General features: G+C 32.9%; 1 pseudogene; it reads right to left on the reverse strand.

Annotated features, from left to right (window-relative positions):
* Window positions 1–1473: 1473 nt before the first annotated feature.
* Window positions 1474–4276, reverse strand: LOC115965826 (annotated as a pseudogene).
* Between the last annotated feature and the right edge of the window lie 7627 nt (window positions 4277–11903).

Consider the following 11903-nt stretch of genomic DNA (forward strand, 5'->3'; position numbering starts at 1 on the left):
GCTAACTCAAAGCCTCCAGTTGAGTAGATCCCCACAGATGGTGCCAATTGTGGTCCACAAGCCTATGAGAATTATTGTCTTGGGCCAAGGATTTGGGCCCCCAATTTATTTATTAGTGGGTTTCCTAATAATCCTATGGGTATGGCTCCAAACACCAACTAGATGGTCCAATTTGTATCTTTTCTGTGAACTTTTAGACCTACACGCCTCACCCTGTGGTAGTCCTTCTTCTTCCTTCTTTACTCACACCCCCTGTCTCTTTTTCCATTCTTTTCCTAATTTTTTCCAATTAATCCAGTTTTTTTTTTCAACCAACCCCCCTTGTTTGCCTTCCCTCTCCTTATATAGTCTCTCTTTAGTGGGATACTAATCATTATTGTTTCACCAATTCTCATGCATCTCCACTTTTGCCAAAATCCCAAGAAACCATCATGCATTTTAAGGATTCCTTTGAAACTTGTTCCAGACGCCAAATAGCATTCGGTAGAGAGTTCCCCAAAGGCACTAACAACTCTTGGCAACCGACTTTAGTTTAATCATTTATTCATTTATTTCCCACCTCCTTATCAATGGTAGTAGGCCGAGCACTATGGGATTCCCTCGAACGATAATTTCTATGTCCTAATACACATGTTGTCAGGTTAGGCTCACTCCAACTGGGTCTGAGGTCCACTTCCATCTTATGGGCTAACTTTGGTTACTTAGGCCGATCTTAGGCCTTAGTTAAGTAGGCCAATACTGATTTTCTGGACCTAAACACCCCCACACACACAAAGATATATATATATATATATATATTATAAGGTTGGTACTAGCATGTGCATAAATTCAAAACGAAGTAGAACTTGGTTTGTAGGTTCATTTCGTGCACATACAGTTGTGAGAATGAGAAACCACAACTTAGGCAAGGGATCAAGAAAAGTCTCTAGGTGATGACCCTACTGGTAATATCTTACACTTAGATCGAGGTTTTTACATTTTGGAGTCGTCACTTATTTATTTAAGGTTAAAAACAAGAAATCTAGAAATGTAAATGAAATACATACTCATTTTCATTAAGAGATTTCAAATTACATTGTATAGAATGAAAAACAGAAATTACAAGAAATTATTATTTATTTACAATGTAAAAAAGTTAAATAAATTTGGTTCTTATTTACATTTGAAAATGTAAAATTACATTGGATAATTAACTAATTTAGAACCATTGCTCTAATATTGGAGCCTGGGTTATGAGATATGAAAGTGTTAGGCACCCACTTTGCCCCACTTAAGTCAATCTTTTAGGAGTTAATGGCCATATCATGTTATGTTAATTCAAATATTATTCAATCCTTATTACTTGATCCATGGTTTTAGAAACCGGATTAGGCCAAAACTAGATTTGCCTTCGGTTCTCAATGCAGGGGAGGGCTGGGTAGTGGGTACAATTGTTAAAAAACAGTTTATAGTGTTTAAATAATGAAACACATATTTCCACAATATTTTTTAACCCACACATATTTCCATAACACTTAAACAACAATATTAGAAATCTCTAACCAAATAATGTTTCAAACAAGAGGTTTTTCTTTTTCGGACTGCATTTTCCCCTTGTCAACTTCATGAACACTGGTGCCACTTCCTTTGTACTTGTACCACTTTGCACACATTATGAAGTAACCAAAGTTTACTACCTCTATTGCAGCAATCAAGTAATAAAAGTAATCCAATCTTCCCTTGTTAAGACCTTGAGGCAACCATTGCCCAGTTGCAGCTCCAGAAGTAGTCCTGTGAACCACTGACACCAAGAAACTACTCAAGTAATTGGACAAAGCAAAACCAACAAATAAGAAAGACCCACCAATGCTTCTCATGTTTTCTGGGAATTGCTTGTAATTGAATTCAACTCCAGCAATGACGGTAAATGCTTCAGAAAGTCCTACCAGTGATAGCTGTGGCACCAACCACATACCAGAAAGAGATGAAATTGCACCTCTTCTTGGTTCTATACCTACTGGTTTATTGAGAGCCAATGTTCTTCTCCTTTCTTCAACAACTGCTGACACAAGCATGGTGATTATGGCAAGAACCATGCCAACACCCATCTTTTGCAGGACTGTGATGCCACCTTCTTTGCCTGTGAACCTTCTTAGTATTGGGACTATGATACGGTCATAGATCGGTATCCAGATAGTGAAGGCAAGCATGTTGAAAACAGTGTAGGAGGCAGCAGGGATGTCGAAATTGGTATTGCCAAGGCGTCTATCAAATTGGAGGGCTTGGAATACTGCGTATGTTTGTTGTTGGACCAGGACAATACAGTATACACTGGCTGAGACCCATATGGGAATCACTCTCATCACGCATTTTACTTGTTCCACTTGCTGCATACTGCAAAGTCTCCATGGATTGGCTGCTGATCCGTCAGATTTTACTTGGTCTTCAGGGGTTCTGATTGCAGCTTTATCTAGAAACCTGAGAAAATCATTGCCTTGGTTGGTTATTGCAGATTTCGTGGGCCATGTCAACTAAAGAAAAAAGAATTAATGTATAATTGGACTTTGTTGAGTGTGTCCTAAAGGTAGAATAGTCTTAATACACAACTTGAAAAATGTATAGATGTGTGATGAATAGAAATCTTATATATGTTCTTCTACTTTATACTCCATCAATAATTGCTTACCAATATTACATGTCTTTGTCTCTTTCTTTCTTTCATTTTTTATTATTTGTTTCATATAAAGTAATCTAAATTTAAAATGGAAATAAACAAATATTCGTATATGCACTTGGTAGAACATATAGTGGAGCACTTTAGTGGTAATTATGATTTTCGTTACATGTATGATGCGTGGTCTCACAATCAATTTTTGAGGTACGAGACTAATAAAAATGGCAAGAGGCATAGAGTTTCAAAGAGCCAAATTTACTTTAGTAGATGAGCAGTTTCTGTTACCTGAACTGGTCCGTGTAAGGAAGCTTGGAGTTGATGGTACTTGTGGAAATATGGTTAAAAAGGGAGAGCCATGGTTGCTCTGGTAGTTTCAATTGCCTCTTCTTGACTGCGGCCACTATAACCTGCACTATGTTTGCCAAAGGACTACCCTCGGGTTTTAGAATCACATAAATTCGTGTACCAACAAAGAAGAGTACACATGATAAGAGCATCAGGAAAGTAGGAATCGCCAACCCCCAGGCCCAGCTCACACCGGATTGCACGTATACAATGAATGTTGAAGATACCATCATGGCAAAAGTGAAGGTGAAGTAGTACCAATTGAAGAAGCTGCTGATTCCCCTCTTTCCAGATTCAGTGTTGGGATTGAATTGGTCAGCACCAAAGGCCAAGTTACACGGTCTAATGCCACCAGCCCCTACAACAAGTAGTCCCAGGCTGCTTAATAGAAAAGCCATTTGCCATGGTGTTGGTCCAGGGCAATTCCTTATCCCTTTTGTTTCACAGTGGGGAGGATGCAGTTTTGCAATTGCTGCAGTCAGACACAGTACAAGCATCCCCTTTTAAGCAAAAAATAGAAAATAAAAAAGATTAGAGATGCAAGGTATCCAATGGAAAAAGTCACAGATGAAAAGTTTACGGAAATGGATATTCTCCATTTGAAATGGTTCATTTTCATGGTTCAAATTAGATATTATTAATTTAGAAGAGTATCCAGTGTCATGTTATTTGAAGTTTTAAATAATATGAGTCTGTACACTATTGGAACATGATGCTAAACTTAGTTTGGCATCAGTTTTGTTATGGTTGTTTTCAATTTCTTACAGGAAGCACACATTCTTATCTAAAACTATGTTTAAACTTCACATGAAAGATTGTAAATAGTAGTGCAATAGCAGTACCAAAAAAGAGGCGACTGAGGCAAAACCCAACGTGTTGTAACGGCCAAAGTATCACAGAGGAAAGCTCCAAGTAAGGTAGCAAAGTTGGTGGTACCATTGAAGATGTTGATAAGAAGTGTGGCACTGATGCTCTTCATGTTGAACACAGTAGTGAAATAGACCAAGAGGTTTGTTGATGTGCCAAGGGTCCCTAGCTTCTCAAAAGTCTCATTGCCTGCATTATTGGCCATCAAATATAAGAAGAAAAAAAAAATTAATGTTTTAGGATTATGCTCTTCCTCTCTTTCCCTTTTCTTTTCTTACCTATAACAAATGGCATGGCTTTAACTCCTCTGTAGTTTATCTGAGGCTCATCTGTTGTAACGGCCTTGTTGTTCTTCTCCATATCTCCGTGCGCTTCCCCTTTGCTGGTTTTGCTATATGTTTGTTTGTTGCATAGAAAATGCTTCCTATATATATATATAGCTGAGAGGAAAGACATTGAAGTTTCACTATGCTATTCACTTGTTTAAGTTCCTCCCTCAATGGAGTCATTTCTTTCACCTTCAGTATTACTTGTCCGAAAATGAGAGTTTTGGATTTATTACTGTATTTCAAAGCTGTCAATCTGGACCACAGAACTGTTATTAGTGCAGTGCAATGCAATAATTTGTTCTTCTTAAAAATTGACAAAACTGTTATTAGTGCAGTGCAATGCAATAATTTGTTCTTCTTAAAAATTGAACTATTTTTAAAAGTATTATCCATTTCCGTTCTATTATTTTGGGTTTTTTTTTTTTTTAAAATAACTAAATCATGAAATCAATGAAGAATCAAATATCAAAAACAATGTTTATACATATCTATACTATATACTCCCTCTGTCCCAGTTTGTTTGTCTTCTATTTTATTTTGAGATATCCCAAAATTTTGTCATATTTCTAAAAATAAAAGTTACGAATTTACTAATGTTCTTATTATACCCTACTTTATTTTCAAAACTATTTGAAAAGAAAACTAACAAATATTTAAAAAAATCAATCTAATTGGAGCACCTTTTTAGTTGCCTCATTAAGAATAACTCTTTTAAAGAAAAAAATCTAATAAATTTATTTAAGGGTAGTTTTGTAAACTTATACATTTTTATAAGCTGAACAAAATAATAAATGATGTTCTCTTAAAAAATTTGACTTTTCAAATAGGACAAACAAATTGGGATGGAAGAGTATAATAATGGAAGTATTGAAAAAAAAAACTTTCTTTCTTCCCTTAAAGTTTCTTAGAAATGTCTCTAACTACTTAAGAAACTTTCATTGTCAAACTCTCATGTACCAAGGTCAATGATCCTAAACCCTGCAAGAACCATATTTCACATTTAACATTATCAAAATCAAATAAAAATTAATCCCCCGATCATGTTTTGAGATTTACTATTGTCTATTGGACAGCAAGATCAAATTTTTATGTGTTGCACATAATAAGAAAAAGTGTGCTAAAAATAATATTTGTTGAAACCAAACAGAAATTGTGAAAGGTCCTACAACAAAAAAGAACCATTGAGTTGAAAAATATGAAAGCAGTAATTAGAGTGTAGTTACAACGTATACTCTATTATTATTTCAAAACTAACAGAGCTAAATACATTAAACTTTGGATTTTTTTAATTTTTTTTATACATAGAGTTAAACAAATTTCAAATTTAAGAAAACTAAAATGTCAAAGATAAACAAATTGAATGGGTAAAAAACAAAAATATAAAATAAAAATGGTACAACATGAATATAAAGTAAGAAGTTGTTGTAAAGATTTCTAATTCTTGAAAACCCTTCTAATAACTGACAAACCAATCCTAGCCACTCATAGCCCCAAAGTGATCACATTGTTGGTAGCCCACAAAAAAACATATCATCCATAAACTTTAGAAATCCAATGGAAAAACCGAAGTTGGGGGAAAAGAAAAAATAAGAAGGGAAAGAATACACCTCAAATGGACTTTCCAAATATGATGCCACTTTGGCAACTTTTGCAAAGAAGGAGGTAGAGAGAGCAATTGGAAATTTATAGTGTTAAAAATAACATATTTAATCATAGGAGTGGCAATTGAAGGGTTTGAACTTCAAAAGAGCAAAACGGTTTTGAAGGGGAAAATGAAGAGTTGAGAATTGGAAGAAGGCAAAATTAATGGGGAGTTGGATTTAATGAGTTAAAGAATGTCTATGGTTATTCATAGTGAGTTGGATTTTATGAGTTATAGAATGTGTAAAGTTGCACTATTTATTTATATATTAATATTGTTTAAAAAATGAAGGAAAAAAAAGGGTGACATGATCGATGATGTGACTCAACTGAAGCGTAGCAACAATAAAAGCACTAGCAATAGTGGTGCTAAATAGCTATATAGCTATTTTTAGCACCACTAAATATCAAAATGTACCTTGCAATAGTGGAGCCAAAACTATATTTTTTGGCTCCATAGCTATGGTGCACAGCTACTTTTGGCTATGCACTGTAGCTGAAAGGTAAAATTTTTATTTTTATTTTTTATTTTGCATTCACACTACTTTTGTCTCTCTCCTCACTACCTCTTCGTGTCTCTCCCAATGTCTACTATGCGTTCACACTACTTTTGTTTGTGGTTGTGTTTTGGTTATTAACATCACTAAATATAAAAATGTACCCTGCAATAGTGGAGCCAAAGCTATATTTTTTTGGCTCCACAGCTACAATGCACAGCTACTTTTGGCTATGCACTCTAGCTGAAAGGTAAAAAAGAAAAAAAAAAATTTATTTTGCGTTCATACTGCTTTTGTCTCTCTCTTCACTACCTCTCTATGTTTCTTCTAATGTCCACCATGCGTTCACACTACTTTTGGTTGCGGTTGTGTTTTGGTGGTTAGCACCACTAGATATGAAAATGTACCCTGCAATAGTGGAGCCAAAACGATATTTTTTGGCTCCACAACTATAGTGCACAACTACTTTTGGTTGTGCATTGTAGTTGAAAGGTAAAAAAGAAAAAAAAATTATTTTGCGTTCATATTGCTTTTGTCTCTCTCCTCATTACCTCTCTGTGTTTCGCCTAATGTCCACCATGCGTTCACACTACTTTTGGTTGTGGTTGTGTTTTGGTGGTTGAATGAAATATTATTTTATTATAGTGTTTATATTATTTTATTATGTTAAAAGCTAAAATAAAACCACTGTTGTTGGATGTGAGAAGGTAAAATAGATAAAGTGATTTTTTGTAGTGCTAAAAAGCTAAAAATTTGGCTTTACTGCTGTGGATGCTCTAAATGCTACACTTTAGCTTTTAGATATATATAGATATAGATGAGTGTAGAAAAAAAGAAATAGGTAAGTAAAATTAAGGCTACTCTAATCCCTCAACAACCCCAATGACATCGCAAATCATACTGTGAGATGTTGTTTGATGGAGAATTTCACCTTTTAATGTTGGCCACTCTAATTGAAATCCATTTCATATGTTGTTGTTAAGTTCAATCAGTAATCATAAATTTTATCAATAGAAGAAAACAAAATAAAATGTGCCCTCTCATTCTCTATTGAAGTCATTTAAGTTCAAATTCAAATTCAAGTCCTTTTAAACACCTTGTTGAGATAGCGGAAGTTTTAATACTTACTTTTTAAGTGTAGTATGAAATAGAAATAGGTTTCAGCCTGTTTTTTTTAATCAATAAAATAAGGGTGTAGTTAATTGGGGTTGGTGGGATTAAGTGTGGTTAAGTTTGGTCATGTGCATTGCACATAAAAAAAGACATATTATAAAAAATTCAAATTATAAAAAAAAAAAAGAAAAAAAAAAGAAGAAAAAAGCACTATAAATTGAACTTGATTTGCATGTTTTAGTTGTATTTGATGAAGTAAATTTGGGAAAAAAAGTTTTACTAGACTTTTTAGCATGAATCCAACGGATAGAATAGGACCTCATAATTTTTTGGAGTGTAATTTTGTCATTGAATTAACGAAGTCCTCAACTAAGGTCAACTACCGATAACAGTGCAACAACTTTGGGCTTTCTAGTCCAGATAGACTAAGATGAGTGGAACCCAATGCTCAACTCATAAAATATCAAGAGGATGAAAGATCAAGATGAATAACTATCTTATCTAAATTATCAAAAAAAAAAATCTATCTTATCTATATTCTACGTGTTTGCAAAATAATAAAAGACTAAAAATCAATAACAATCTTGTCAGGTTTTAAAAGTTTAAAACAATTGGTAAACCGTGAGCACAAACTTGTCTAGATATAGATCTTAGAGCCTAGAGGATTTTTTAGATAATACTCAAGGTGTTGTAAGTCAGAATACAATAAAAAGGAAGTTACGGAAAGAAGAATTCAAAACATGCAAGGTTCGACCGATCGAGACTATGGTTCGGTCGATCGAGATGTGAATTCTGCAAATTTTAATTTCGGCCCAATAGTCCATAAGCCCATTAAGTGATTAGGGTTTAAAATCTATTTCACATCATATTTAAAGGAAACCCTAAGGCACGTTTGTGAAGACTTTGGAAGTGCTCTTATGAGATCTAAAAGGTGTTGTGTCTTTTCATTTCAAAGTCACTATCAGAAATCATTCTCATATCATTAGAATCAGTAAATTTGAAGTTGCTGCAACAAGATCATACACAGTTGATAATTTAAACCTTCAAGGGTGGTATTGGAGTCATAAATTGGAGAGTTTGTGTTGTTAAACCTTTGAGTGGGATCTCAATATCACAAGCATGGGAGTTTGTATTCAGCAAATTCGAGATAGAAGAGTCCATGGAGTCAGAGCTGCACGTGGTCGTGTTCGTAAGTTCTACTTGAGATACCTTTAGATTTATGGTTTAAATCTATTGTAAACTTTCATTCTATCATAGTGGTTTTGTTTATCTTGAAGATAGCTAGGCTAAAGACTCCTTAGGTTTTTACCTTGAAACTATTGGTTTCATTGGTTTTCCTAGGTAATTATATCGTTGTGTTATTCACTTTTTCTCTGTGCATGATATGATTTATTACTATTTAACCTAGATCTCATAATTAACCTAAATAACTAATTGGCTAATTTTTTAGGTTAAACAATTTGTTTTTAAGAGGTCTAAACAAACAAACAAATCCCATCAATTAAATGTAAAAATCTATAGTATTTGTGAATTTCCAAATTTTAGAAAAACATGAGTTTATATATCAATTGGTTATAATGTCCAATTGACAAAAATTAGGTATACAATGTTAGGAATATAGAAAACATATAATAAGGTGTAATTCTTATTTATTTTTATTTTTATGATTATTTTTGTTATATAGAGGAATCCTATGTACTTTTCCTTTTTATGTATAGTATTTAACATTTTCCAAGAAGTTAAAACTAGGGGTGTTCTAACCTCTATAACTATGTATAATGTAATGTCCTCACTCATTTGGCAGTCTAGCTACGATCAATTAAATATTAATATGTTAGAATGCTGCATCGCTTTCTAGATATATTTTAACATTTGTCATCTTTATGTACACCTATTTCAAATGCCCACATGATTTTTAAAATTCTAATTCCTTAAAAAAATCTCCCCATCATGCAATAGTTAAGTGATAATGATGCAGTAAATAGCGTGGGTTCATGGTCTAGCTTGGACGAAGCTTGAAGTTTAGTCTGGATAACGCTAATTCCATGAATGCCGGCATAATTATAATTAGAAACAAAGCTGCATGCTTCCATGGTTGACTATACAATTTTATAGGTCGATTAAAAAATAGGGAAATTTTACAAAACAATTTATTATAGGTAAAATCTAGGTAAAAATGTGAGTCAATGTCTTTTTTAATGAGCTGGCCCCCCCACGACATGGCCCGACCTTTCCATGTCCCTTTCAAACCTCAAATTACTTTCCCAAACACGTAGCCACTAGCAAATTAACTTCTTCCTTTTTGTTTTTATATATTTTTTTTACTAGCTTCTTTTTCATTTTCTACTTTCTAGTAATTTCCCTTTCCCAGTACTTTACTTCAGCCATGAACCACTCAATTCTAAAAGACTCTCAATTTGGTGTAAGTTTTCTAGTCTCACACTTAATTCATTGACTTCCATCCATTTAGTGGTCTCATAGTCACGTTCTTATTCAATTACTTTCTTTTTCTTAATAAGGAGTTTTCTTATTTGAAGTTAAGGGAAAATAGTTTTAAAATCTTGAGAGATTTTCAAAAATTTTCTTGTCTTTACTATTTATATTTCAGTTCAATTTCTATTTATTTATCTTGTGGTTTATGACTTTCATTTTTTTTTTTAATTTTTAAAGGCAATTGATTATCAGTTGATGAATACACTTTTCTTGTTATATTGGTATGTTTAGTTATTCGATTCTTTAAAGAGGAGCTAAATTTGATGCCAAATGTTTTACTCTTATAGCATAATGCCACGTTGCCACTTTAAGGTCAAGATGCTGAGTCCCTTTTTTTTTTTTTTTTTTTTTTACAAAAACATTTTTTATATATGTGCATTGCAAATTAGAAAATTTGTGTATACTCAAAAAGATTTAGAAAGATATAATGCCCTCATAATGCTTTGATTTTTTACTTGAATGGTGATTCAAAATAATAGTTTAATTTCGGTTCTTCCAAACAAAAATTTCTAATTTTACCCCATATGTATATGTGTATATATATATATATATAATCTAGTTAGTAGTTAAGCGTATTCATCAAAAAAAAAAAAGTTAGTAGTTAAGCGTAATGGATGTGTAATCCAAATCCAAACTTCCTCTATAAGGGCTGTGTCTGCGTCTAAAGCGTTTTCTCTTTTTTTTTTTTTTTTTTTTTTTTTTTTTTTTTTTTTTTTGTTGCCTTTTCAGCCGTAATTGTTGACCGGTCTTCTGTAAACAGTGTAGAAGTGCATTGTTCACGGATTCACAAATTCCACTTTTTAGCAATTTTTTCATTAAAAATAGGTCCTACGATACTATTCACACATTTAAAAATTATTTTACTACAATATTTTTAGTTTTCAATTTTAGCAAAATAAATTCAATCCAAACATACCCATAATCCGAATCCAAACTTCCTCTAAGAGTTTAACCTACGTTCAATAGCGCTAAGTTATATTCGCTAGTGAAATACGTCTGTCACTCTGCTAAATAGTCGTTTGAAGGATAAAATAATTGTTGACTGGACGTCAAAGACTCAAAAATTCACAAAGCTAGTAGTCTAGGAGTAGTCAAAAGCTGCCGTTCATCTCTTCAAAATAATAATAATAATAAAAAATCAAAATCAAAGAAGCTGCTTTAAAAAAAAAAAAAAAAAAATTTGCCAACCATTAAGTGACTGTTGGATCCGGTCGAAAAAGTCAGCACATCTGCGCCTGGCGTTTATTTTTTATTTTTTTATTTTATATGCACGTATTTTTGGGTAGAGTCAAAATTATTATTTACGTACATAAAATTATTATTCACGCACTATTTATAAGACCTATAACCATTTTATTAAAAGAAAACATTAAAAATGGGTCTATGATACTATTTACATATTAAAAAATTATTTTACTTCTGTGTTTTCAGTTTTCAGTTTTTAATTTTTAACAAAACTAGTCGCTAATCCGTGCGATGCACGGAAAAACTATTGGAAAATAATAAAGCATGCATATATTAAAAGACAATTTAAGTTCATGTGTGCTTGCAAGAGATACATACCTAAATAGTTCTTGCGGTAGAAATAAAAGCCTTATCTTTGAGATAAAGAACTGATGTAAAACCAAGAATCTTGCGGTATAGGACTATTTACTTCCATACGCTGATAATATTGAAATTTAAAACCAAGAATCTGTGAAGCATGAGACTGCAAAGAATGACAAACGTATTAGTAAAATAAAGCTATTCAATTAGTATACTATAACTTGAAGACCAGTCAACCTACGACACATCCTTACCTTGGAAAAAATTGGAATCAGTTCATATTGAAATTTAAAACCAAGAATCTGTGAAGCATGAGACTGCAAAGAATGACAGAAGTATTAGTAAAATAAAGCTATTCAATTGGTATACTATAACTTGAAGACCAGTCAAATCTGTGAAGCATGAGGAAAGCAAGAGAAG

Source organism: Quercus lobata, chromosome 10, assembly GCF_001633185.2.
Source record: "Quercus lobata isolate SW786 chromosome 10, ValleyOak3.0 Primary Assembly, whole genome shotgun sequence".
Classification (NCBI taxonomy): Eukaryota; Viridiplantae; Streptophyta; class Magnoliopsida; order Fagales; family Fagaceae; genus Quercus; species Quercus lobata.